The sequence below is a fragment of the Amblyomma americanum genome, chromosome 1 (genome assembly GCF_052857255.1).
Source record: "Amblyomma americanum isolate KBUSLIRL-KWMA chromosome 1, ASM5285725v1, whole genome shotgun sequence".
Classification (NCBI taxonomy): domain Eukaryota; kingdom Metazoa; phylum Arthropoda; class Arachnida; order Ixodida; family Ixodidae; genus Amblyomma; species Amblyomma americanum.
In genome coordinates this window covers 200,511,217-200,536,167 of record NC_135497.1, presented here as the reverse complement: position 1 = coordinate 200,536,167, position 24,951 = coordinate 200,511,217, and the positions used below count along the sequence as shown (strand labels likewise).

The 24,951-nt window shown below is 48.0% G+C and overlaps 1 protein-coding gene across 2 annotated transcripts in view; it reads left to right on the top strand.

Moving 5' to 3' along the window:
* The first annotated feature begins 997 nt into the window (after positions 1-997).
* The window catches only part of LOC144114493 (organic cation transporter protein-like), an 88,390-nt gene continuing 64,436 nt past the window's right edge, over positions 998-24,951 (top strand). Inside the window, exon 1 of one of the 2 annotated variants that reach the window (XM_077648275.1) lies at positions 998-1,355. The gene's annotated coding sequence lies outside the window, so the exon portion shown is untranslated. Of the gene's footprint in view, positions 1,356-22,962; positions 23,078-24,951 lie in introns of those variants that run through there. The other variant, XM_077648276.1, reaches the window with a different exon arrangement.

The window sequence follows — 24,951 nt, the reverse complement described above, 5'->3', positions numbered from 1 at the left end:
ACTGTCGAAGTATAATCCTGAATATTTTACTCCAGATAGTTACGTAGTTAAAATGTTCACATTTACAACAAGAACAATAAGACCCATGAAAAAAAGATTATAATTGAGAGCAAAATTTTTCATCGGGCTGCGAAAGCGCATACGTTTAGTCTTGCAAGTGTTAACTTCAATGAGGTTCTGTGAGAACCAGCCCGTAGCCTTCGTTGCTGCAGCTTGAAGAGAAGAAAGCGTGTCAGGGTAGCTCGGCGACCGGGCTACGAGGACAGTATCGTCAGCTTATCGATACAAGCCTACAGGCACAGCTCTTGCAAGGTCATTCACGCAGATGTTAAATAATAAAGGACTTATTATGGAGCCCCGAAGAACGTCAGCTTTGAATGGCAAAAAATCGCTCCTGGCTCGCCCAGTCGCAATGTATTGCATTCTCTGCTGTAAAAAAAATTCTCTAAAAGCGAAAGAAGCATTCCACGAAAGCCCAACTAGTATTCAGCCGCACACTGTGACACACACTGTCAAAGGCCTTGCTGACATTCAGAAACAATGCACTCAACGCAAATAATTATTACAAAGCTTCGCGCCACATTCCTTCAAGCCTGTCTGCGATTCTTGAAATGCATCGTGAAAGGTGCCGTGTGGGGTTATGTGGAGCTGGCAGCGTTTCTGCTCGCTTCATCAAAAACGCCGTCAGATCTGCGGCCTTTCATCGACAGTTTCAGCCCGGAAAAGAGAAGAAAGTTGGGAGAAAGCTTCCTGGCCGGTGGACTGAATTCACCAAACAAAGGCAGCGAGCCAGCTACGTTGAGCAGATCTTTCAAGGCCGTGGTCCTCGCCAAAGGGGAATGGGGGGGGGGGGGGGGGGGTGGAAAGATGAAAGAAACCGGGAGATAACGCGCGCAGAAACATCTGTGCAGTGCGAACGCCGTAGATATCGCGTTTTGCTACATTGCTCCTTCCCTCCTTCCCCGAGCGTGGTGTCTTTCCCGGCTGCTTCTGAACATTGGGGTCATGGTAAAGCGTCTGCACGCGTAAAGACAACACCTCGATTACCGCGTGATAGCGACCGCCTTGCTTAACCTCTCAACAGAAACAGGCGGTGACAAAGGGTGACGGACGCGCCACGAGGAAACCGACTGGGCCCACGTGTGCGACGCTTCTCCAAGAGGTCTCGAGGAAGTTCGGAGGTGATCTGGCGCGGCTCCTCGGCGGCCGGCTCTACAGAGAGCTGGAAAAGTGCCAGGGCGTGTAATGACGATCCCAGCGCCTTGTTTGCCCTCCGAGTGCTCTCGTCGGCAACGCTCATTTGTAGGCACGTCGTTCGTCGCCGGAGCCCGCAAGTCTCCATCGTTCGTCGACAGGTGAGAGGCGCTCGCTTTCACTCCGTCCGGGCGCGAGCCGGCGCACGCGGTGCGTCTCTCGCACGCCTGCGCGTGATTTCCGCCGTGTGTATACGGCTCCTCGCAGGAATGCTGGCACGAAGTTGTTCCAGATAAGCACTCGGCTGAGCTTTGTATTTTTCGTGGCTCCTGGTGTCTGTGTACTTCTGGCGTCGTCAGTATTCAGTGGATAGTTTTCTTCTAAGCGTTGTACAAAATTAGCACCACCGATTGCTGGCGGCATTACGAACACCGCTTGAAAGGTCTTGGTAGTAACCCCCGAACTGCATCTCTGCGGCAAATTAACGAACCGCTACATGGATAGATTAGGGTATCAGCACCATATTTTGAGAAATGAGCTTGTTTGCGGGGGACGGTGCATGAAGTGAACATCTGTCTGTCGTTATAATGCGAAAGCATTCAGATGGCCACTTCCACGGGAAATTGTTTCCCCGATGTACGCATGGGCAGTGCTCACATTGTCCAGCGCGGCGCTTTCTCCAGCACACCGTGGGCGAAAAAGGCGAGGAACTCGGGGCGCGAACAGATGATCCTACCGGGAGTTTGTTTGCCCTAGGCAGTACTTGCTATTCAACTGATGGTGAAGGCTTCATCGTTGCAGTTAGCTTCAATTGATACTAGGGTTGTTGGCTCTTCATCTTCACTCTCAGACTTAGCATAATTATTATCTCAGTTATTTATTATCTTGTTGTACCTCAGACCATAAGATGCTGGTAATATCATGTTTTTGGGTTACGTTTATATGTCAAGACTTCTGACGCCTTTGTCAGTGACTACAGTCGCGCCAATTATAGAGCTGCATTGTATCATTTAGAAGCCTGTTATTTACAATTTAGTCAAGCCACAATGGGTAATTAACTGTGCACACGTTTTAACGAAATTGTCTCCTGTGAAGATCGCTATTGTCCCTCGAAGGAAAACCGAATTAACCGATACTATCCTTAGAAGACACCCGACATGATCCACTTAAAACGCAGGATAAAGCGACGTTGTAAACAAGGCAAGAAACACAACGTTTCGAATCTTGTCAGTTTTTTGTAAAAAAAGCTGCGCACAGCTGAATCGCGTTTCTACTCGGTCACGTTAACGTCATTCATGGATAATGACGCCGAAAATTTAAGCAGTATTTGTCGATGGATCATGGCAGTGTTTCCGAACGAAATATTTCAGGCGTGAGCATTACTGACGACGCTGTTATTGTGAACTAGTTTAACGCCTTTTCCCAATCTGCCTTTACACGTGCGGCATCACGTGCACCGTTGAAATCGTGTTTTTGACCACCCGATGTCTCATGTGATCATAAGCGAAGCGGTCACTTTCCCCTTTTCAGCAGACTGGATTTTAAACAGTCATCTCGTCATGAACATGTCCAATTTTTTTTAAATGTATGCGTTCGTGCTTGCGTGATATTTGTGTAAAATGTTTGTAATTTCCTTAGAAACAGCAGTTATCCCCGATGACTGACACATGGCGAAAATTCTTCCCATTCATAAATCAAGTTCATGCGTTGAGATAAACAATTACAGGCGAGTTTCGTTAACAAGCACGTACTTGTTGCAAGGTGCTGGAGCGCACAATTTTTAAAGAGATCATATCACACCTCGAAAGTAATAATAACCGGCTTCATGACCGACAGCATGACTCCAGGTCTGGTTTGTTAACTGTAACTCAACTCGATGAAATGACACGATCCTGCTGACGCACTTAACGCAAGAGGCCAAGTAAATGCTATGTTCTCGGATATTTCAAAAGCGTTTGATGTCGTTTCCCACAAGCATTTCATAACCAAGCTTAAAGCTTTTGGACTGGAAGAAAAAATAATATCATGGATAATCTGCTATCCGAAGCAGGGGAAACAGCGTGTTGTCATGAATGAGTACGTTTCTAGTAATTTGCAAGTTTTTGTTTAATGGTTCCGCAGAGCTCTCCTCGGGCCCGTCTTGTTTCTTGTTTATATAAGTGATATTCATTTCTGTGTTGACTACCCAGACAAAATTAGACTTTTTGCAGTTGACTGATTTATTTATTCAGCCATCAATACCAGCCAAACCAAGATAAGTTAAACTACTCGTTACAGTCAATCCAAGCATGTTGTTCAAGAATGGAGGTTAAAGTTAAATGCACCAGAGAACACTAGCAACACTTTTACTATTAATAAAAGTCCACTGGAAATTATTTACTCATTAAACATTGAAATTACCAAGACTAATCAAATTAAATGCTTGCATGTTACACTAACCAGTAACATGAATTAGGAGCCTCACATTGGCGTTAGCTGTGCTGACACGAGCAGAAAATAATGCTTCCTGAGAAAAAGGCTCCGCAATGCCCGTCCCGCGAAGTAAAACTTCATGCACTTCATAAAGCACTTCTTATTGAAACATGTGTATAGGTTTGAATGGATCAGCAAACGGGATTATGGCACATTTGGTTTGGCTTTATAGGATTAACATCCCAAAGCGATTCAGGCTGAGGGGCGTCGTAGCGGAGGACTCCGGATAATTTCGACCACCTATTTCCATGGAGGCGAAACGCTAGAACCCGTGTACTGTGTGGTGTGAGTGCACGTTAAGAACACAGGCAGTGCACGTTAAGAGCATAGGCAGTGCACGTTAAGAACCTTATGTTCTTAACGTGTGGTGTCAGTGCACGTTAAGAACATAGGCAGTGCACGTTAAGAACCCTATGTTCTTAACGTGCACTGACACCACACAGTACACGGGCCTCTAACGTTTCGCCTCCATGGAAATGCGACCGCCGCGGCCGGTATCGAACCCGCGTCTTTCGCACAGTGCACGAAAGTCGCGGGTTTGATTCCAGTTGTTTTGCACCCATGTGCGGTTTTATTCCCTTTGTTTTTCACATGTGGCACGATAACTTGTTCGGGCTGCAAATTGATCTTTTTGACCTCGTATGTGAACCCGCCGTGGTGGCTCAGTGGTTAGGGCACTCGGCTGCTGATGCGGAGTTCCCGGGTTCGAACCCGACCGCGACGGCTGCGTTTTTATGGAGGCAAAACGCTAAGGCGCCCGTGTGCTGTGCGATGTCAGTGCACGTTAAAGATCCCCAGGTGGTCGAAATTATTCCGGAGCCCTCCACTAAGGCACCTCTTTCTTCCTGCTTTCTTTCACTCCCTCCTTTATCCCTTCCCTTACGGCGCGGTTCACGTGTCCAACGATATATGAGACAGATACTGCGCCATTTCCTTTCCCCAAAAAACCAATTATTATTATTATGACCTCGTATGCATTCCGACTAAAGTCGAGCCCGCTTATACCGAACATGACTGTTTCGCTCCATTCGTTCGTTACATACGGATGCTCGCAGTCAGTGGACTGTTCTTAATATAGCTCACAACCGCAACGTGGTCTTGTGCGGTGCGCTGATTACGCGATATCCGCAAGTCGCCTTCCGAGGTTTGACACTGGTCGGCACGTTTTCGCGGAACTGCCCGTTTTTGCTTCGGTTAGAAAACAATCCGAGCTCGATATGAACGGGGTGATCGGCATGGTGCGTTTAGGCCTAGTGCGTCTCGCTATTGGCGAGTTTCATGACCTAGAGGGGGCGCTTCAGTTTCTCCAATATGGCGGTGCTACGGAGGAGGTAGAATCGCGCCGGTTATAAAATTTCGCGATAAACACGCGATTGTTTGTCGTCGGTGGCGATCTGGAGTGAGTCAGTATTGTTGCTCGATGGTGTAAAAGGACTAAACGAGGGACAAGGAAGAAATCGCTGTCGATACCTGGCTGCGGCCGAGAGGAAATACAAGGACTCACTTGCAACCGAGATTTTTGTGCACTGTAAGTACCTCGGGTGGTCTCAAATAAACTGGAGCCTTTCCCCACGGCGCCCCTGGTGTATACTGTTGTACTGAACTGCATACATTTTTTTTGTATAGTGTACTGTAAACATAACTGGCCTGTGTTGTTTTATGTACTACTTTAAAGAGGACCGTTGACCCTGGCCAAGATACCTGTGCATCGCACGCTGGCAGTGCGGCGCACACGTGGTGATTGTCTTAGCGGACCGCGCGACTGCATTTCTCTTAGGATGCGCTCTCGCAAGTGGGGACGGGTGTGTCGTGTCAACACAGTCCTTCTCGTTGTGTTTTCAGAGTTCGCCAGTTCTTCTCGCTACGCGTGAAGCAGACGAACAGAAACCAGCTGATATTGATGACTGATCCCTGAATCGACTGTCTAGAAACACGCCCAGGTCTCAGAGGCGTTTAACATCGACACAGTCGTTTATTCGTCGAACACCTTCAGTCACCATGTGGTATCGCTCAGTCGTCCGCTCACACCAGGTTCATACTTCGAGCTTTCTCCAGAGTTTGTCTGCTGGAAAGGCAGGAAGGTGGACCTGAGAGAGATTTCATTCACGGCCAGTCGGGTTAAGCGAATACTTAGGCTTGTGGTCTTCGCACGATCTGCAATCTTTAAGCACACAACACACCATGATGTTCGAAAGAGATACGCGGGTCTTAATTCCGTGCATTCCAGTGCGCACATGTACAAGCGAAATGAGTGGCGTGAATGACAATCAGACAGCTTGTAATCAGGAAAACGCACGCACCATTCATGCGTCATTGTTGCAGCAAACCATTTGCGGAGCCATACTAATTATTGAAATAAACATTATTTCATGAGCTCATGGCACATGAACGGAATGTGTATGTGTGTGGGTGGTGTGATTCTTATTATTAGTAGTAGTATTGTTCGTTTTGCCTCCCTATCCATTCGTGACACATAACTTCTCGCTCGAAGCAAGCTTCGATCACTTGCAGAAGAAAACATTATCCCCTCAGTGTTGTGCTTGAACGAGAACTTATAGGCGAACAAAGAGCTGTTTTGGATGACTCGGATCAAGGCGAAAGAAATGGAATACAAATATGCGTGGACAAAGAATGGCAAGATTTTTGGCAGAAATGAAGATGGTAGTTCCTTAATTAAGGTGGTAACCAAAGAGGATATCCGGAAACTGATCTAAAATGACTGTACGGTTTCATTCTATTCCCAACTGCTCCCCTCTTGGCTCGGTGTTTGAAAAAAAACTCACATCATTTTCTGTTATCAGTCTCTATCCGAGACATTATGCACCTAGTCGAAGATTTTGTCCTGACGGAAATAAACAACATAACAGATCAATTTCGTCTTCCAGAGTATCAAGACTACTACATTACCATACCTAGAAGAAGGGGCGGCGGCATAGCGGTCTTTATCAAATCGCGATGGCCATCCGTACCCTCTCAGCTAGCATATAAGACAGCTGAGTCACTTGCACTTGGTCTTGATCTGTCTGGAACGACCATAACACTAACTGCTGTTTACAGCTCACCATCTATCTGGGCATGCTTCATCCTTCTTACAGGAATTAAGGCAAAATTTAGAGCTATTACCATCTTCTAGGAATTTATGTCTAATAGGGGACTTCAATATCTACACTTTAAAACTGGACAAAGCGTTGACTAACAATTACTTAAACATATTAGCTGAATAGGGGGGGGGGGGGGACCGATTGTCCATGAAGCAACCAGAGAAGAACTTGTTTGTGACAGAACTGTGGTGTCGTGCATGGACCATGTACTGAAGGGTGTATGAGTATAACCTCCGAGTTATCACAGAAAAGCTGACAGATCATTACTTTCTTGGATAAAATATATTCTGCTCGCGATCCCTGTTTGCAACCGGTATGTAATAAATATTTAGAAATAATTGATAGGGCTAAGCTTGACCGATTAGTTTCGCAATATGATTGGAAATCTTGAGGCTCTATTACTTGCCCGAGTACAGCCGATAAGAAGTTCGTTGAAATATTTTCAAACATTCGTGACAAGTGTAAAAAGACAGTTTCTTTCAAAAAGGGCCAAGCGAATGTGCACTGGATCAACCATGATGTATTAAAACCTATAAAAGGAAAAAAAGGAACTTTGGAAGAAATGCACACAATCGCCGAATAACCAGCTACTAAAGGATCTGTACCTAACCGCGAGAAATAAAGTCACGGCGTTGTTGCGAGCTTCTAGACGGCAACATTATAACACTCAGTTTTTAGCTTCTCGTACCAACCCAAAGAAAACGTGGACGCTGGTGAACGAGCTCCGTGGATGCCAGTCACGCAGCTACATAGCCTTAAAAAAGGATTCGCCGAAATATCACCCGCACTTGCGAACAGGCTGAGTGACTGCTTCTCATCTGTGTCTCAAACTGTCAGTCATGAGCGGCCCCATTATCAGACGCCAGGGATACGTAACAGCCGACTCAGCCTACTTGCCGCCTGTTACGTTTGGAGACGCCAACATGCCAAGAATATTCAAGCCACTGAGAAGCATCATTCGACAGAGGCTTCAAAGGGCCGTCGGCGTGGTTGCAGCGCCACGAGTGCAGGTGGTGGCGTCTACAAGGGACCTCCCCCCCCCCCCCCCTCCCTGCTGTTTACGGGGTGAAACGGCCGTCCGCTGCCTGAGAACGGCTTTGGTGAACCTGTCGTTTGTTCTAAACGCCGGACTCACCCGGGACATCTTTCTCCCAGAGGGGACGGCGGGGGAGCCGGCGAGCGGCGAGGCTACACATGAGCCAAATGCGGCCGTGTTTGACTAAGCCAACGACGCCGGAATCCTCGTGCTTCGAAAACAACCTCGTCTTAGACTAAGTGCTTTTCCCTATACGTGGAACCTTCTGCAAACTGCAGTGGCAACCTTTAGTTCCCGCGCTACCGCTGTGGAGTGCAGGTGACTGACCTTCGACGCTGCCAGGGGACCCCCTTCGGGCTATTCATCACTGTTGCCTGGGCAGCGCGGACCCTAATCTGCCAGAAGTGGAAAGAGTGTGTGGTTGGGGGCGTCCTGGAAGGCGGACCCTAAAGACTGGACACGTGATCTACATCACAGTGATTCGACGCATTTTAATGAACTAAATTCCCCAACTAGGGACTTGGGGACAGCGGACCCTATTTAAGCAGCGATCTGGCATGTGATCAGCCAGCTCCCGATTCACTCTTTCGAACTATGTAAAAATGTAAATAAACCCTTTCAGTCTCTTCTCCACCTCGAAGACCCTCTCATCTCTTCGTCGCCCCACAACAGCAGTCTCCCGATCCGGAACCCGGGGACACCGACCTTGGCGAGAGACGGCACAGCCGAACGAGGGGCCCGCATCTAACAGCTGGTGGCAGCGGTGGGATCGAAGCGCAATTCCCCAACACCGGTGCCCTGCTGAGGGGTTGGAGCCCCACACTTAACAACTGGTGGCAGCGGTGGGATCGAAGCGCTATCCCCCAACACCGGTGGCCTGCTATGAACTTGGAGCCCCACTTCTAACAACTGGTTGGCAGTGGTTGGATCGACCATGCGGCGTGGTGTTGCTTCTGTGGGGGAGTGCTTGAACTTTGCTTGAGATCCGCCAGGCTTCAATTGTTTGGGTTAATACTTTGAACTGCTGGGAATCGATTGAAGTCGTGCAGTGAGACAAGTGTGTGTAGCTCACGTCAACAATTGTTCAGCAAAGTCAAGGCTCAGAGCAGCAAACATGGACCTAATGAAGTTGCTAAGGTCAGATTTGCTGTCATTGTGCGAAGAGTTGGGTGTAGACGTAGGGGTTAACATCAAAAACTCGGACATTTGCAAATTGCCCTTGGAAACCGCCGAGGAAGGAATAATTACCGATACGTGGGAACTCCTCAAAGCAGAGCGAAAGAAAAAGGAAGATGAGCGAAAGCAAGAGGAAAATGAGCGGCAACGGCTAGCGGCCGAGCGAGAGGAACGGGAACTGAGAAGGTTACAGCTCGCGTATGATATAAAGAAACTGGAAGATGAGATCTCGAGAGCCAAGACTCCAGAGGGAGCGAGTCAGGCCGGATTGTTCCAGTTGGACAGACGTGACGACGTAAAACAGTATTTTGAAACAGCGCACAACCGTCATAAAGATTGCGGAGCTGTAAGTGTGTCGAAACGCTGTATCGAAAGCCACGCTGAGACAGAGGACGAAAGCTCAATTGCAGACGAGCAGGGCGTGTCAGGGGTAAGCACTCAGGCCGATAAGCGGGCGGTGGAGGACTGCCTTCAGGAAAACGAACTGCCCAACTCCGGGGCAGCGGAAGGTCCGTCTGTCAGCAGTGTGGAGCTGACACTGACCAGCGAAGTCAAAGCGGCCAGTTTGCAATTGGATGAATGTCTCCGAGCTGCCTCTGTAAAACTAGATCAAGCTAGTTGTGATCAGAAGACGCAAACGGAAGTGTCTAGGCGTAAAAACAGAAAGAGGGCACGGACCAAGAAAAAACGGTTGAAATGCCAAGCCCTAAATGCAGGGGCGCAGACAGGTGCTAACGTTAGCACAGATAAAAGTGCGGCAGAAGGGGAAGAAAAGCTTCCCGCATGGGAACATGTAATTTTGCAGCTAAAGTTACTGGTCAGGCGGCACGCGCAGATGCTTCTGAAGGTGACCCCAGAAACAGAAAGAGAAAAAACGCGTCTACCAAGCAGAACAGGAGCGAGGTTCTTGAAAGGGCTTCGGCCAGCGTTAAGACCCAGACAACCCGGACCTGACAGAAAGGCGGTAAAGAAAAAGGCAAAGTGGCAGGAAAGATCAGAAGGCGCTAGACTGCGGGACACCCGGCGAATGCGAGCGCAAGGGTCGAGCAACAGAGACCGCGCTCGCAGGCATGTTCAGCGCGCGCTCTGGAGAAGGATGCGTCCTGCACTTTCCGCACTGTATTCGAGGAAGCGCGCAGGGCGAAAGGGTAGGCGGGCTTGCTTGGGGCCAGAACAGAGAGCAGCTTCTCGCTCCGGTCGCTGTCCGTCGCCCGGAATCGGTTATCGGCACTGCATGGGCTACCAGGGCCTTTTGGGCGCGTCGAGGGGCTGTGGAGATGACAGTAGCGATCAGAAATGTCTTCTTTCAGTTGCCCTTTGTCACGAGTTGACAGTCGTACAATCAGTCAGAGCGCGACCCCGGCGGGCGCGGCTGAAGGACTAATCCTTTCGACGCGGGGTTGGTGAGCCATGTTTGACACCGCGTAGCAATTCGAAGTAGCGTTTTCTTTATTCCTCTTTTTGTGTGTGCGTGTAAAAACGGGGAAGGAAATGCTACTTTGTTTTACGTTAAAGATTTGGATTTGATCAGGTGTTACTGTTTTCTTAACAGTTAGATCAAGGTTACTGTGCCATTCAGTTAGAAAGGACTTGTGTTAATTTGGGATGCTACCGAGTGATAACGGCACTCACAGGAGTTTCGCGAAGACAGTTCCCGAGTAGGCGATGAGCTGTTTGCTTATGTAGAACCATTCCGAGCAAACAAATTTCTTTGTGTTTGAATTTTGAGCACACGTTTCGCTTTGTATCTTTAGCAGTAAGTTTTGTTGGGGGGGCCATAGTTAGATACCAAACGTTTGTCTCATTCGCGACAGTGTAGCTAACGCATTGCAGAGGCAATGAAAGTACGTGTATTTGTGCCCATTTGAGTACCTGTGTTTAGCGGCGCTGGGTTAGCTAGCCGATTTTGGTATTCAAAGATTAAGCGAACGAAGTGAGGCTACATAATTCGGCGGAGAACAGCTGTAGCAGCTTTCTGCACAGGTGATGGTGACGAGGCGCATGACTGACTCATTGAGTGTAAGAGAAGTCTCTCGCCAATACGGGCAGGAGTAAGGATTGCGATGCGCAGTCGCACCTTTGCCAGTTCAACTAGAAAGGTTGATTATTAGACTCGAGCGTCAAGCTTATTTGAAAAAATCCAGCGGATTAATTGGAGCGGGGGCCAAATTTTAAGCAATCTATCGGTATCCTGGTGGTATAAGGGGATAAGAGCTCTGAGTGATAAGGAATAGGGTTTATAATCAAGAATTTGTGGGCTTTGACACACCACCGCGTATTGTTCAACTTCACAGTCTGTCTTTGGCGACATCAGATGAGACGCGGATGCTCTCTTGACCCTAAATTCGGGCAAAATTGAGGTGCTAGTTGTTTGTTTATTCCAGTTTTGCTTCCAAATTCTCCACCCCTCTTCAAGTCGTGTACGGCGAATCGGGCCTTGGTAGCGAATTTGGCAGATATGGAAGCTGATCTTAGTAGCCGAGACTATTGCTGTCAGCTACAAAATTTTGTGCTTACGTTAATGTCGACAATGCAGTCGTTTTGCATAACAGCCTGGCGGCTCTCGGGTGAATTTTGGGCACTGCCTGGGGAGTGGCGCTATGTTGAGTGGTTGGTTTCACTAATGCCTCTGTTGTACGAGGTTTACGACTCTGTTCTGTGCTCACAGAGAAGATCAAGAAGGGCCTCCCACGCTACAACTCCCATCTCTCCTCGACCAGTGATTGTGACCACTGGCCGATCGAGATTCTCCTGGCCGCGGAGGAGCTGTTACGTTTGGAGGCGCCAACATGCCAAGAATATTCAAGCCACTGAGAAGCATCATTCGACAGAGGCTTCAAAGGGCCGTCGGCGTGGTTGCAGCGCCACGAGTGCAGGTGGTGGCGTCTACAAGGGACCTCCCCCCCCCCCCCTCCCTGCGGTTTACGGGGTGAAACGGCCGTCCGCTGCCTGAGAACGGCTTTGGTGAACCTGTCGTTTGTTCTAAACGCCGGACTCACCCGGGACATCTTTCTCCCAGAGGGGACGGCGGGGGAGCCGGCGAGCGGCGAGGCTACACATGAGCCAAATGCGGCCGTGTTTGACTAAGCCAACGACGCCGGAATCCTCGTGCTTCGAAAACAACCTCGTCTTAGACTAAGTGCTTTTCCCTATACGTGGAACCTTCTGCAAACTGCAGTGGCAACCTTTAGTTCCCGCGCTACCGCTGTGGAGGGCAGGTGACAGACCTTCGACGCTGCCAGGGGACCCCCTTCGGGCTATTCATCACTGTTGCCTGGGCAGCGCGGACCCTAATCTGCCAGAAGTGGAAAGAGTGTGTGGTTGGGGGCGTCCTGGAAGGCGGACCCTAAAGACTGGACACGTGATCTACATCACAGTGATTCGACGCATTTTAATGAACTAAATTCCCCAACTAGGGACTTGGGGACAGCGGACCCTATTTAAGCAGCGATCTGGCGTGTGATCAGCCAGCTCCCGATTCACTCTTTCGAACTATGTAAAAATGTAAATAAACCCTTTCAGTCTCTTCTCCACCTCGAAGACCCTCTCATCTCTTCGTCACCCCCACAACAGCAATCTCCCGATCCGGAACCCGGGGACACCGACCTTGGCGAGAGACGGCACAGCCGAACCAGGGGCCCGCATCTAACAACTGGTGGCAGCGGTGGGATCGAAGCGCAATTCCCCAACACCGGTGGCCTGCTGAGGGGTTGGAGCCCCACACTGAACAACTTGATAAGGAAACCTTAGAGCACATAATACGGCACTCCCGGAGGAAGCGCCCCGTGGTGTAGACGGAATAACTGCCGATGATACCTGGCGTTACCTGCAAGTATTGGCAGAATCGGTTCTTTTTATTCTGAACGCTATTTTATATTCAGGCCTGATACCCGATGAAATTAAGCAAGCACGCGTCATCCCCCTATTCAGGAGCGGTGATCCTTCCAATCCCGAAAATTATCGTCCGATATCTGTGCTGCCTATATTGTCTCAAATACCGAAAAAAAAAACATGTTTTCGAAGTTATGTACAGGTTTGTAGGAAAGCATAGCTTGCTCGCACCCTCTCAATACGGATTCATAGCAGGCAGGAGTACGCACGTGCTTTTGAAAACCTGCCAGATTTTCTGCATGAAACATTCAAGCAAAATCAGACCTCATGTGCTCTCTTCTTGGATTTAGCCAAGGCTTTTGACTCCGTTAGTCGGGTTATACTATGCGGCAAATTGTATAGCTGTTGGTTCCGGGGCCTTTTTATGATTTTTTGCGTAATTATCTGTTACAATGGTCACAGATTAGTCTGTTAAGGGGATCCAAAAAGTTAGGTAAAGTTCACTCGAGCAGGAGTACCAGAAGGATCAGTGTTATCACCATTACTATTTAATATTTATGTTAATGATTTTAGTTCGGTTATCCGCTACAGTAATATTTATCAATATGCAGATGATACCCTTATTATTGCTAGGCATATAAATTATGAGAATGCTGTGTCCCTGCTGCAGTTTGATATTACAGAATCCATGGCATGGTCCCAAGAAAACCAGATAAAAGTAAATGCATCCAAGACACGACTGGTATGTTTTCATAATCTGCTGCGAACTATCAGTACAAAAACACCAGTTTATCTTCATTCTCACAAATCCTCGTCGAGTTGAGTTGAGTGGTTGTAAGCCACCGGTGGGATTAGCCTTGCAGTTGCTGCCGGCAATTGCTCCACCGTAGCGACCCTTAAATAGAAATCACAGAAACACTGTCCGCAAAAACCCACATAGACACTCCTGAGGTCACCATGTGGAGGCCAAATCCGAGTCCTGCAGGTAAAGTAGAAGAAGGCGAGAAGCATCCCTTCTACTCGACTGGCTCCCGCGCGGGAAAACAATGTCCTGAAGAGAACTGTGATGAACTCCTGCCTTCTTGAGGGATCCGAATAACACAGCCCGTTCCGCGTTGTACAAAGTACAGCACAAGAGGTAATGTTCTATGTCACCGCACACACCACACGTTGAACACAATGGTGACAACGCTATGCCAGTCTTATACATCCACGCCGGCGTACGAGCAGAATCCGTGCGAACGCGGTGCAGCAAAGTGGCTTGGATCCTCGTCCTGCTCATGCTCTCCCGTTAAGTACACTGATTCAGTAAAATATCTTGGAGTCTATACTTCGATTCAGACTTGGCATGGAACAAACACGTCTTTTATTTGTACACGACTTCGTCAAACTGCTTGCTTAATGTACCGTTTACGATCGCTTGTTCCACTACGAATAAAAAAAAAACTATCCTGCATTCATTAGCATACTTGTTTGTACGGTATGACAAAGCCTGTTTTTTCAACTTTTCATTCTTTTGGAAAGATTAAATTAATGGACTACTAAAAAACATTTTTAAAAGTATTGCCTATAATACCAATTCCCCTGCGTCTGGAACTACGTTGTTTAAACATTTAAAACTTCCACATTTTGGCACTCTTTTTCTCTCCTACATTGTTCCCAAATACTTTTGGAACACTGTCTTCCGTCAGCGACGCAGCATCGGGAGAACATTACGTACCAATACTGGTTTTGTACCTTCGATAAGAACACGTCATGGAAAAAAGCCTAAGAAAGTATTACGTTCCCCAGACCTTTAATCACCTTCCTAAAACAGTATTAGAACAAACAGCACGATCTGGAGTAAAAAGAGCATTAATTGAACTCCAAAAATAATTGGTGCATAGTGCATTAAATCTGTGTTTTTATGATATTTTGGAGCATCCGATACAGCTACTTCCCTCACTGTGTGCGCGCGCAATGACATTGTTCAATGTGGATATTCTTTCCTTTATCCCCCCTTCCCCCCGTTTATGTTAACACCACTGAAAGAGTCTACCTAACATACTTGTCAAATATCATTTTGAGCTTTCAGTGTTCCTGTAACAGTATGTTTAAAGCTTTTATTTTATTGAAAAAGTGCATACCATTGTCTCTGAACTCTGGATCTGCCTCACCGGTGGGCACTGCCATACAAGCCATGTAGAGGCTTCGGCAGGCCCGGCAACATATCCTATGCATTCAGTGAGGAGTAATAAAGATGCATTATTATTATTATTATTATTATTATTATTATTATTATTATTATTATTATTATTATTATTATTATTATTATTATTATTATTATTATTATTATTATTATTATTATTATTATTATTGGAGGGTATGGGAGTGGTTGGGGGTTGATCAAGAGAGGCGTGCACAGCGCTGTAACTGTCTCCATTCAAGGGATCACTGCAACGGCACTGTGCGTGGGAATGGGATTAAAAGGACAGAGGAGAGGAGGCGGTTCCTGTGGGTAAGAGGGAAAGGGAAGGGAAGTAGCGAACGCAGCCGCCGCGGTCGGGTTCGGAGTTCCCGGGTTCGAACCCGACCGCGGCGGCTGCGTTTTTATGGAGGAAAAACGCTAAGGCTCCCGTGTGCTGTGCGATGTCAGTGCACGTTAAAGATCCCCAGGTGGTCGAAATTATTCCGGAGCCCTCCACTACGGCACCTCTCTCTTCCTTTCTTCTTTCACCCCCTCCTTTACCCTTCCCTTACGGCGCGGTTCAGGTGTCCAACGATATATGAGACAGATACTGCGCCATTTCCTTTCCCCCCAAAACCAATTATTATTATTGTTATTAGCAGCTCACGTGCGCTTGTTTTGTTGTTTTAGTGTTGTTTATTGGCCGGAAACGTGTGTCAGCTAACGAAAGAGTATGATGGAAGAGGAGAACATCCCATTTCCGTTTTTAGAAACAGGGTGTAGCGAATTATTTTCGCGTTGTAGCCTGAAAAACGACCATGTGTGGCAATACCTGCACCCTGCTACCTCAACGGAGCGCCGAATGACCAAGTGAAAATGTGCGTGAATGTGCGCCTATGCGCGGGCGAGTGTGACAGTATAATGGGATGCACTTTCCAAATGCACACAGACGTTTACGTTTGCGCTTCCTTGATAGGGCCGGAGTTTCTGCTAACTTAACACAACACCTTTTGCCTCAGGGCACACTTAGCTGATTATTAAGGGACCCGTTGCACTATCTCAATCCCGGCTCGTGCTGATACGGCAGAGCGTTGCTTTGCGTGCTAACGGGCCGCTGGAGCGTTAGATTGCGCGGATATACGCGAGGCTGCGCTCGGTCGTGCTCCCGCTGTTCAGGAAGCACATTGTAGCATTAATGGTGAATGTTCATACTAGTATATATCATTCGGTTTTCCTGCGTCGGTGGCAAAACTCTTCTAGAACGACCGAGCAGCGTGTACTCGGCAGTAAGCGCGAAATAAAGCAGCAACACCCGTTTCGAAACGTGCTGGATGTGTGCATTACTGGCCCCATCAACGGGTTCGTCTTTTGCGCCTTGTATGTCGTCGCGGCCTTTATTACGTACAAGTCTCGCTGTTTCAAAACACGTGGTTAGCTTAGATAAATCGCGTTGCAGTTTCATGTCAGTTCCGTGGAAGTTACAGCTCACATCAGTCGTCGCACTACAGCGCAGGAATGCACGGCTGGCTCATGTTTTCCAACTAAAAACCAAACCGCCCAGAGAGGGCGCTGCCTGCGCCTTCACCACGCATGCGCAGAAACTTCTCCGCAAATGGTCAATTCCAACCGGACGGAACTCGATTGCAAGCCGTCTGCGACTAGACCGACGGCCATCCCCAGTCGCAGACCGACAGAATTCGCAGTGTCGCGGGCGAAAATCGCATGCATGTGAAACGGGCCTAAGGCGTGTGCTTCGTACCATGGCGAACCTATGAAAAATTCGTCTGCGATGTCTCCAAACGCATATATCAAGAGAAACACAGTATGAAGATTTTTTTAGCTCATCCCTTTTATTTATTTGCAGTGCCTGCATAGAATGAATGAAAAAACGCAAATTATCGTCTGTACAACCGTCCGATCACAGCACCAATTTACATTCAGCGATGTTGCAGACGGCAAGTCGTCACGGCGTCTTGGTTCAGCCCGGCACGAAGCGCGCATTGTGCAGCGAGTGAGTGAATGCATGCTACAAATTTTCCTCTGCGTTTTTTTCCCTCAAGATTAATGTAAAACGCCGTGTGATGCGGACAAGCTAGCTGCCTTTTATTTACCATCGGCGATCGACGGCTGTAGAGGCCGCCTCCTGTCACTAAAAAGCCATGCGTGGTTCGTACAATTACCGGCCGGTGCAGAAAAGTGCCTGAACTATATGTATAATAAACTGCACATCTCCAACCAAAATTGTAACTTTAACCCAACGTTTCGAAGCCGACTCGGCTCCTTCATCAGGGGTGTGACTGAGGGCAGTAGCTAGCGTCTTTTAAGTATGGATGGGAGGAGGGGGGTGGGTGAAAAGAACGACAGCTGTGTCGCGAAAGGCGCGGGGGAGGGGGGTTTAGGCTGTTAGTCACGCTGGCGCACTGCAGGGAGGTGCTGAATGGCGACTTTTTTTCGTTGCGATGAAGAGCGAAGTCCCTAACCTCCTTCACCCCGCGACGTCACGAAGATGCGGTGGCGCTGATGTTAGCAGCGACTTTCGCATGGTAGGCAAAACAGGTTCCGCTGGCCCGTGCCTACCGCAGCTACCGCAGTTACCGGCGACTGCTTCAACCTGTGCACTGCAGAAGCAGCATGTATTGACCAGCTGCGTCACTGCTGGATCCGCGTAGTAGCATAAAAAAAATAAATTTGCCTCGATAGGTTTCTCGCACATAAATGCCGCATTCGAAAACTGGCTAACAGGCATTGGGCCACGGTAGTAAAGCGCGAAGTCTGGGAGTCGATAGGCACTGCCACTCAATGCACTTAATAGCATGCAAGTTACTGCGTTCATTCACCTGAACATCAGGATAGTAGGCTGATAATTGCTCAAGGAAAAAAAAGACATATGTAGCTGCACACGTACTTATCACCTTGAGCCGGTGTGCACGGGGCGCCGGCAGGTTCACTCGCCACCAAGGAATGCGTTCTTTTGTTAATAGCACACCATGTTTTAATGGCGAGTTTTACGGCATTTAATATTTACTTGAAACTGTTTCTTGATATGGCGACGTAATTATTTGATTCGAGTAGAAAGTAGTCTGGTAAGTTGTGTCAATTTTGCGCGGTCGCATTGGTGTGCTTAGAATAGCATACCTTAAGCGTGCTAAACGCCATATGCTTTTTCATTGCACCATGCATGTGTCATGTTTCATGAGGTAGTACATGATCGCGAAGCTTGTTTGGAAAGAACCGCAGCCGCAGCTGCAGGCCTGCTACTAACAGACACGTGACGAGGTTTAGAGGGGACGCGGCAATGAAAAGTGTTTTCGTTATTCATGCATGCGATATGTAACTAAACTTGGTGCAAATATGAAATTCCTACGCTAGTTTCAGTAATTCCTTTTATTTATAGCTATACTGGTGCAGTTCTGGGTAATTATAATTAACGCCCTCGTCAAGTCAACCCAAGGTCTTAAATAATTGAGTAGATAGTGCGCCGTTTTTTTTTATGCCAGCATGTACACAAAGCCCGGTTCTGTATGATGACGCGATTAGTTCTTTTTCTAGATGATCAGTACTTATGCATGCATAGTTACATGAAAACGTTTCTTACAAAAAAATGACTAACACAGTACTGCACGTGTAGGAAAAAAAAATCGAGATTTATTACACCCCTCAATGTCTCAAGAATAGTTTGCGACAAATGTAATCATTTGATTTTCATGCGAATTACGAAGGTGAGTGATCCAGTCGCAGAAAATGTGAGGTCAGAAAACGAACCTTAAAAAAATTTATTCCCTCGTTTATGGCCTCTTCGCTTTCGCTTTGGTCAAAGAAATGCGGCACTGAAATCAAAGAAATTACCTCACAATTTTTGACGACCGCGCATCTAAAAAGCGTGATTTATAAATTTGTACTCAATATCTTGCTATAATTTTTTTCACGAAGCAAGACTCCAGGGCTAGGAAAGAAAATAATTCTAGAAATCAAAAATTTTCACCAAATCGACCAGCTTAACAAGAGGACAAGTCGGCCTGGCTGGTGCGTGGTCATGCGGCTAAAAACAGCGCTAAGCGAGACGACAAAGGAGATCAGGGACACGACGCTGTCCCCACTTTTCGCACAGCGCGACACGTATGCCAACAGACGATGAGCGCACGTCTGCTCCGACGAAGCAACGCCAGCACTTCCCCTCACAACTGTCCCGAAGTAAAATCATTCCGGCTAGTGCAGAGTGTCAAAGCTTATTTTATTCAATGCCTACCGTATAAATCAACGGCAGGAACGCTTTCTACATGTTTACTACTAACCATACATACAATACACAGTGGCAAACTATTTCTCTGAATACGGCGCACGTCGCCAACGCGAGCTCGTGTACTTAGACAAATTACTAAGTTGGAAGCATCAACCATTGCTATGACTCGCAGAAACTGGAAACGCACCTACATCCCTTGAAAACCCGCGCTCAACACCTATCCGCAACGCCACTCCCCGACCTTTTGCCTACCACGAGCCCGCTAGCGACTGCAGCGCCACCTCGTTTGTTTACAAACATGCAGGCGGTCTATACTGGGGGCAGGTTTCCTTTTGTGCGGTTGATATTGTTCGGTGTGGTTTGGATATGCCAGGATTCCAGGAGGAGCCTCTTGTGGTAATTTGTTTCGGTTCCGAGGATGCGGGTTTCTTCAAAATTGTTTCTATGGTCGGAGTCCTCGGAATGGTCGGCTACTGGATTGCGCTCTCTTGCGAATCTGCGGACGTCGTTCTTATGTTGCCGAATTCTTTCTTTGAAATTTTTGGTTTCGCCGATGTAGCTTGCATCGCAGTCGGCGCATGGAATTTGGTAGACAATGCCTTGGGCTCTTTCTCTCGGCGGCCGGTCTTTGGGAACAGGTAGGCAAAGCTATACAGAAGAACTTCAACGAAACGAAATTCAAAAAGAAATCCCAGAAGACCACTGCAGTTCGTCTCCTACAAGAAATGCGTCTCGATTCCGTCGCAAGTCTAGTCAAGAAATCTGAAAATGGAAGCCTAGAACCATTCTCCTCTTGTAAAACACACAAGCCGGAATTTCCGTTTCGAGTCATCGTCTCAGAGAATAACTGTTGGCAATCTGCTGTTGGACAATACCTGCAAAGGCAGTTAACACGCTTGAAGTTTGAAGATCCTTTCCTGGTTCGAGGATCGCACGAGATCGTCCAAGAACTCAGCCAAGAGCAAAACCTGATTGCTTCTGATATCGTCGGTTTCTCCGTAGACGCTGAGGAACTTTATTACTCCGTACCGCACGATGAACTGTTTAAATCAGTGAGACAGTTGATTGAAGAGAAGGGAGATGTGTCTTCGTAATTTATCAGGTGTCAGCAGTGATAACTTTTTAAAGCTTTTAGAATTTTATCTTCAAACAACGGCCATAAATTTTAATGATCATTTTTATACCCAAAAGGCTGGCATTTGCATAGGTTCTTCAGTAGCACCCATAGTTTGTGACATCTGTCTTTGTTTTGTTGATAAGCGCGTTAACAATTCACTAAAGGGCCTTCATGTTAAAAGAATTTTTAGATATGTCGATGATTGCTTGGTGATTCTTGACAAATCGCATATTTCATCCCTTGACGACGCAGTTGCAGAAATTATCACGGCTTTTAAAGCTGCAGCAAGAGATTTAAAATTCACGTACGAACTTCCCTGCGCTCACAACATACAGTTTTTAGACCTCAGTATTACTTTCAGAACGAACCACACATGTTGGAAATATAACCCTAGGTCACAAAAGTCCCTTCTCCCTTTTAACAGCGCTCATTCGAAGTTGATTAAACGCGGAATCGCCATGAACTGCATCAATGCTGACCTAGAAAAAACTTGCCCGCATCAAATGATCGATAGCGTCAATCAGCAAGTCGAGCGGCTACGAATGTCCGGCTTCCCTGATGACGGTATTTCAGCTGTTTTACAGAGCCTAATGCAGAAAAGAATGAGGAGTAAAGGAATAGATGATAAAGGAAAGAAACAGAATAACACTCAGGTAATACCGTACCGACATAGGATATCTCACAATCGGAAGATCGCCGGCCGATACAACATTAACGTTGTATTTTCCGCACCATGCAAGCTGTCAAAAATTTGCCCAATGATAACGAGAAAGAAGAAGGCGCCGTGCAGTATTAAGCACATCACAAAGTTCACAAAATGTGTAACGAAGGTCGTTTATATCATTCTTCTTACGTGTAAAAAAGTCATTGGCCAAACAGGGCGTTGTTTTAATGAAAGACCGCTAGAACACTTCAATCTAGTAAAGGATGGTATCGGCGGTCAGCTTGCCGTACACTGCCGGTCGGGTAAATGCAAACCTATGTTTAAGAAGGCTCAGTTTCTGGGTCACGCCAAGGATAAGCTTCAGCGTGAAATTATCGAAGCCTTTTTTATTAGGAAAGCCGGTGACAATTGCGTCAGCATGCCTTCACTGTCATTGCTGGAGAATGAAATGGATTTTTTGGACGATTGTGATTAGGTTTCACCTCATGATAACTGAATGTATTTAAACGTCAAGCTTTTTCGAATAAAATCAGTTGGAAGTGCAGCACAGTCCTGTCTTGTTTGTTCTTTGTCTTCTGTGTGGGTTTTATTCATGCTGCGAAACTTGTCTCCATTATGAAAAGTAATATAATCCTGGCACTCAGACAGTAGACAGTTTTAGTTTAACATTGCGTTCATTTGAGTTTACACACCCAAAGATGTTACGGCGCAACGATGTACGCCTCGTCGAGACAGTTTAGTAGACCGTTCCATCGTAACAAAAACACAAGGACTTCATCGGCGATGCGAGGGGCGCCCCCGAGTGAGCGTGAAGTATGTAACTGCGAACACTTATGAAAGAACAAACACCCTTCACTTAACAACATGTATGTAATATTTTACGGAGATGTGGTCACGTGGGGGGCTACATCGATAATGGCAAGGATCCACCGCAGGATGTCGCTTGAGCTTGTTTTATGCAACTTTTAATGTCAAATTAAAATATAAATCCCCGTTTTTTTTTCGATATAAAAGTTCTCGACTCTTACAATATGAGACAAAATCTTTTCATTTCCGCCATAATCTGACACGTTTTGGTGAGTTGCCGGTTTCTTTAACACAGCGGTTTTTTGGAGTTCGCTATTGTAGTTTCTTTCTTTTCTTTTCATCTGCAGGAATGTGCTTTTGTTGAGTCCGTGGCTGCTTAGAGCGGATGGAAGCCTCTAGAGCTGTCTGTAAGGTGTGCAATGAACCATTTGATCATTCAGCCTCATCTGATGCCTTCAGGCATTCCGCTTTGAAGTTTTCGAGAGTGAAGTTTTCCATTTGAAAAACTGGTCACACGAGCACTTGTAGAGATAGCGCAGAAATAAGGGCTGTATTTTGGAATAGGAAGATACAAGCGGTATTTCTAGCTTTGTTTTTTGCAACAGAATAGAGGAGAGCTTTACGACGTGATGAAATGAGAAGTTGTTTCAAGGTCACTGGCATGTTTCCGTTGCTAGCGCTTTAACTGGTTCAGTGGCGGCTGTGACAAAATCGCATGCAACTTTTTTTTTTCGTCGCGCTACATAAGAAGCAGATTCCACTCCAGCAGCGCAATTTCTCCTTTGATAGCTACGTTTTCGCGGGCTCTGAGCGCTTCTTTATTGCTCTAATTCCACACTGCAGAATCATTCGAAAAGTTTAATATGCGCGCTGCCAGTCAGTGCATACCACTTAGCTGCCTACGCAACAGGCGCAGCTGCGATATTGCATACGGCAGGAACGGTAGGCAGAAACGGTGGTTCCGCCGCACAGACTTCGAAATGGGCAAGCTTTGGAGTGACTAATTGACACGGTCGACAAGATTTCGATAGCTGAAGCGACGGAGGAGACCGCGCTAGCAGTGTGGCGAACTGGGACAGGGCGGAACCATCGTGCATTTAATGAGCGGTGCATCCTGTACGGTCTCGTTTTCCCGTGCGCAGTCGCAGGCATCGAATGCGGCCGCCGCCGCGTGCGCTCAAAACAGATAAGCTGCTTTGGCGTTGGCTGGGAAGCGGCGTGGCGGCGGTGAACCGGCGAGCCCCGGAGCGAGCGGCGGTGCGCCCCGGGTCGGTGAGCGCACTCTGCATTCCTGCCGGCGACCGGTAGTGGCCCTCTGCTTGTTCCTGACCTCCGCCAATCCTGTATCCCGACTCCCTTCGCCACCCTAGGAAAAAAGAGGGGCTATGAAGCGCGTAATAACCTGCATTCGCGGTGAAACCCGCCTATAGCCTGGACTCCATGTACGCGAAAACTCACGCGAACGCGAAGGCGACGTCGGCAAGCGACGAGCGACGCCGTCGCGCGAAGCAAAATGCATGCGTCGCTTGCCGTGTCGCTCGGATCTGCACCCACAGAAAATTTCGCTCGTCGCTCGGAAGTTCAGCACGCGATTGGCCAATCAGAGCCCCCCAAAGCCGTTTCCGGTTTGTCCACGGTTTCTCACGGGCACATCTCACGAAACCAGCCCGTCGTCTTGGTCATCGCCACCGTCGAGAAAATATTTGGTTTTGTAGCTGAGAGGCAGACCCGCACGACTTAAATAATTAAAACAATCTACTTGTTGGGTGCGGAGGGCTAACAGCATTTGGAGCGGGCTACGCAAGCGGGTGTACTGCAGGGAGAGATGCGTGCCGAGCCGCGGGTACCGGCGCTCGATCCACCGTGCCGCTGCGCTCCAACTGTGCAGAAACACTCGCGGCGCGCATTCTCACGGGTAAACTATAGTTTGCTCACTTACAATCAAACTGCGGTGACAGTTTATGGGAGTGTTTTTTACTAAGCCGGAGTGCACAGGCACCGAACGAAAGCACACCTCCCCCGTGAATCCGTGATGTGACTTCCGTCTCCGCAAGCACGCCTTTGGCTATCTCCACTGCCGCTACACCGCTGCCGTAGAGGAAATATTCCTTTGGCCCTGACTATGAGGCACACTAACAAAATTTTAAGAGAGAGAACAGGTTACGGGCGTGTTTCTAAGCTTGAGTGCGCCAAGCACGGAATCCGTTGCGCACGTCGCGGGTTCGCGTCGCCTGCCGCCTTCGCTTGCATGGAGGTTGCACACAAGCGACGAAGCGAACGCCAGCCGTCGCCGCCGCCGTCGCCTTCGCGTTCGCGTGAGTTTTCGCGTACATGGAGTCCAGGCTTACATTGGCGCACTATGGCTCTTCAGCTCGACCACAGGCACCTGTACCTTGCGCTCAGTGCTCGTGGTTTGTTACTCTGTGTATCGTCATGTCTCCGTTTCATTTCTCTGATGCACAGCGCGCACAGGGCAGTTTCCCACATTTGGGTCAACACACTCGACGTATGCTACGCGTGCCAGTGAGGTCAACGCGCACCTGGTATTGCGGAGGAGCCGCCCTTCGTGTGTTTTGCATGGTGATGGAGTCTCTGCGCCTCCTTTGGCGCTCGTGTTATCCTGCCAGTCCACTGAAATTACGTTTTCGCACATGCTCGTATATGCATGTGCGCGCGGTGAAAAAAAAACTCACAGCAACACCCAGGCAATAACGTGCAAGGAAGGTTACGGCAAATGATAAGCGCGTCTCGCTTCCGCTGTGCCCTCACGCTTCGCGCGTTTGGCTTCGGCCTTGCTCTGTCGCAGCTTGCGATTTACGTGGCACTTCCGTCGCATACGCTCAGCGTCCTTCGCATTCGCTCTACACTGTCGAGCTTGGGGCGCTTTGCTGCTAGCTAGGTCCCGTTCATGTACCGTGGGATTCTGACCGGACTGCCGCTTTTGTTCAGCAGCCGCGGCACGCCTCTACTCCGTTGGTGTCAGATCCTGCGACGTAGTTGGCTCTGGTTCCACGACACGCCCGGACGCACCGAAGACCGGTGGAAGACTGGCAAGAGCGCACGCTCCGTGCGCTCACTGGTTCCGAGTAACTCCGAATGACCCCAAGCGGCTCCGGGTGGCTCTGATTGGCTCCGAGTATGCTCCG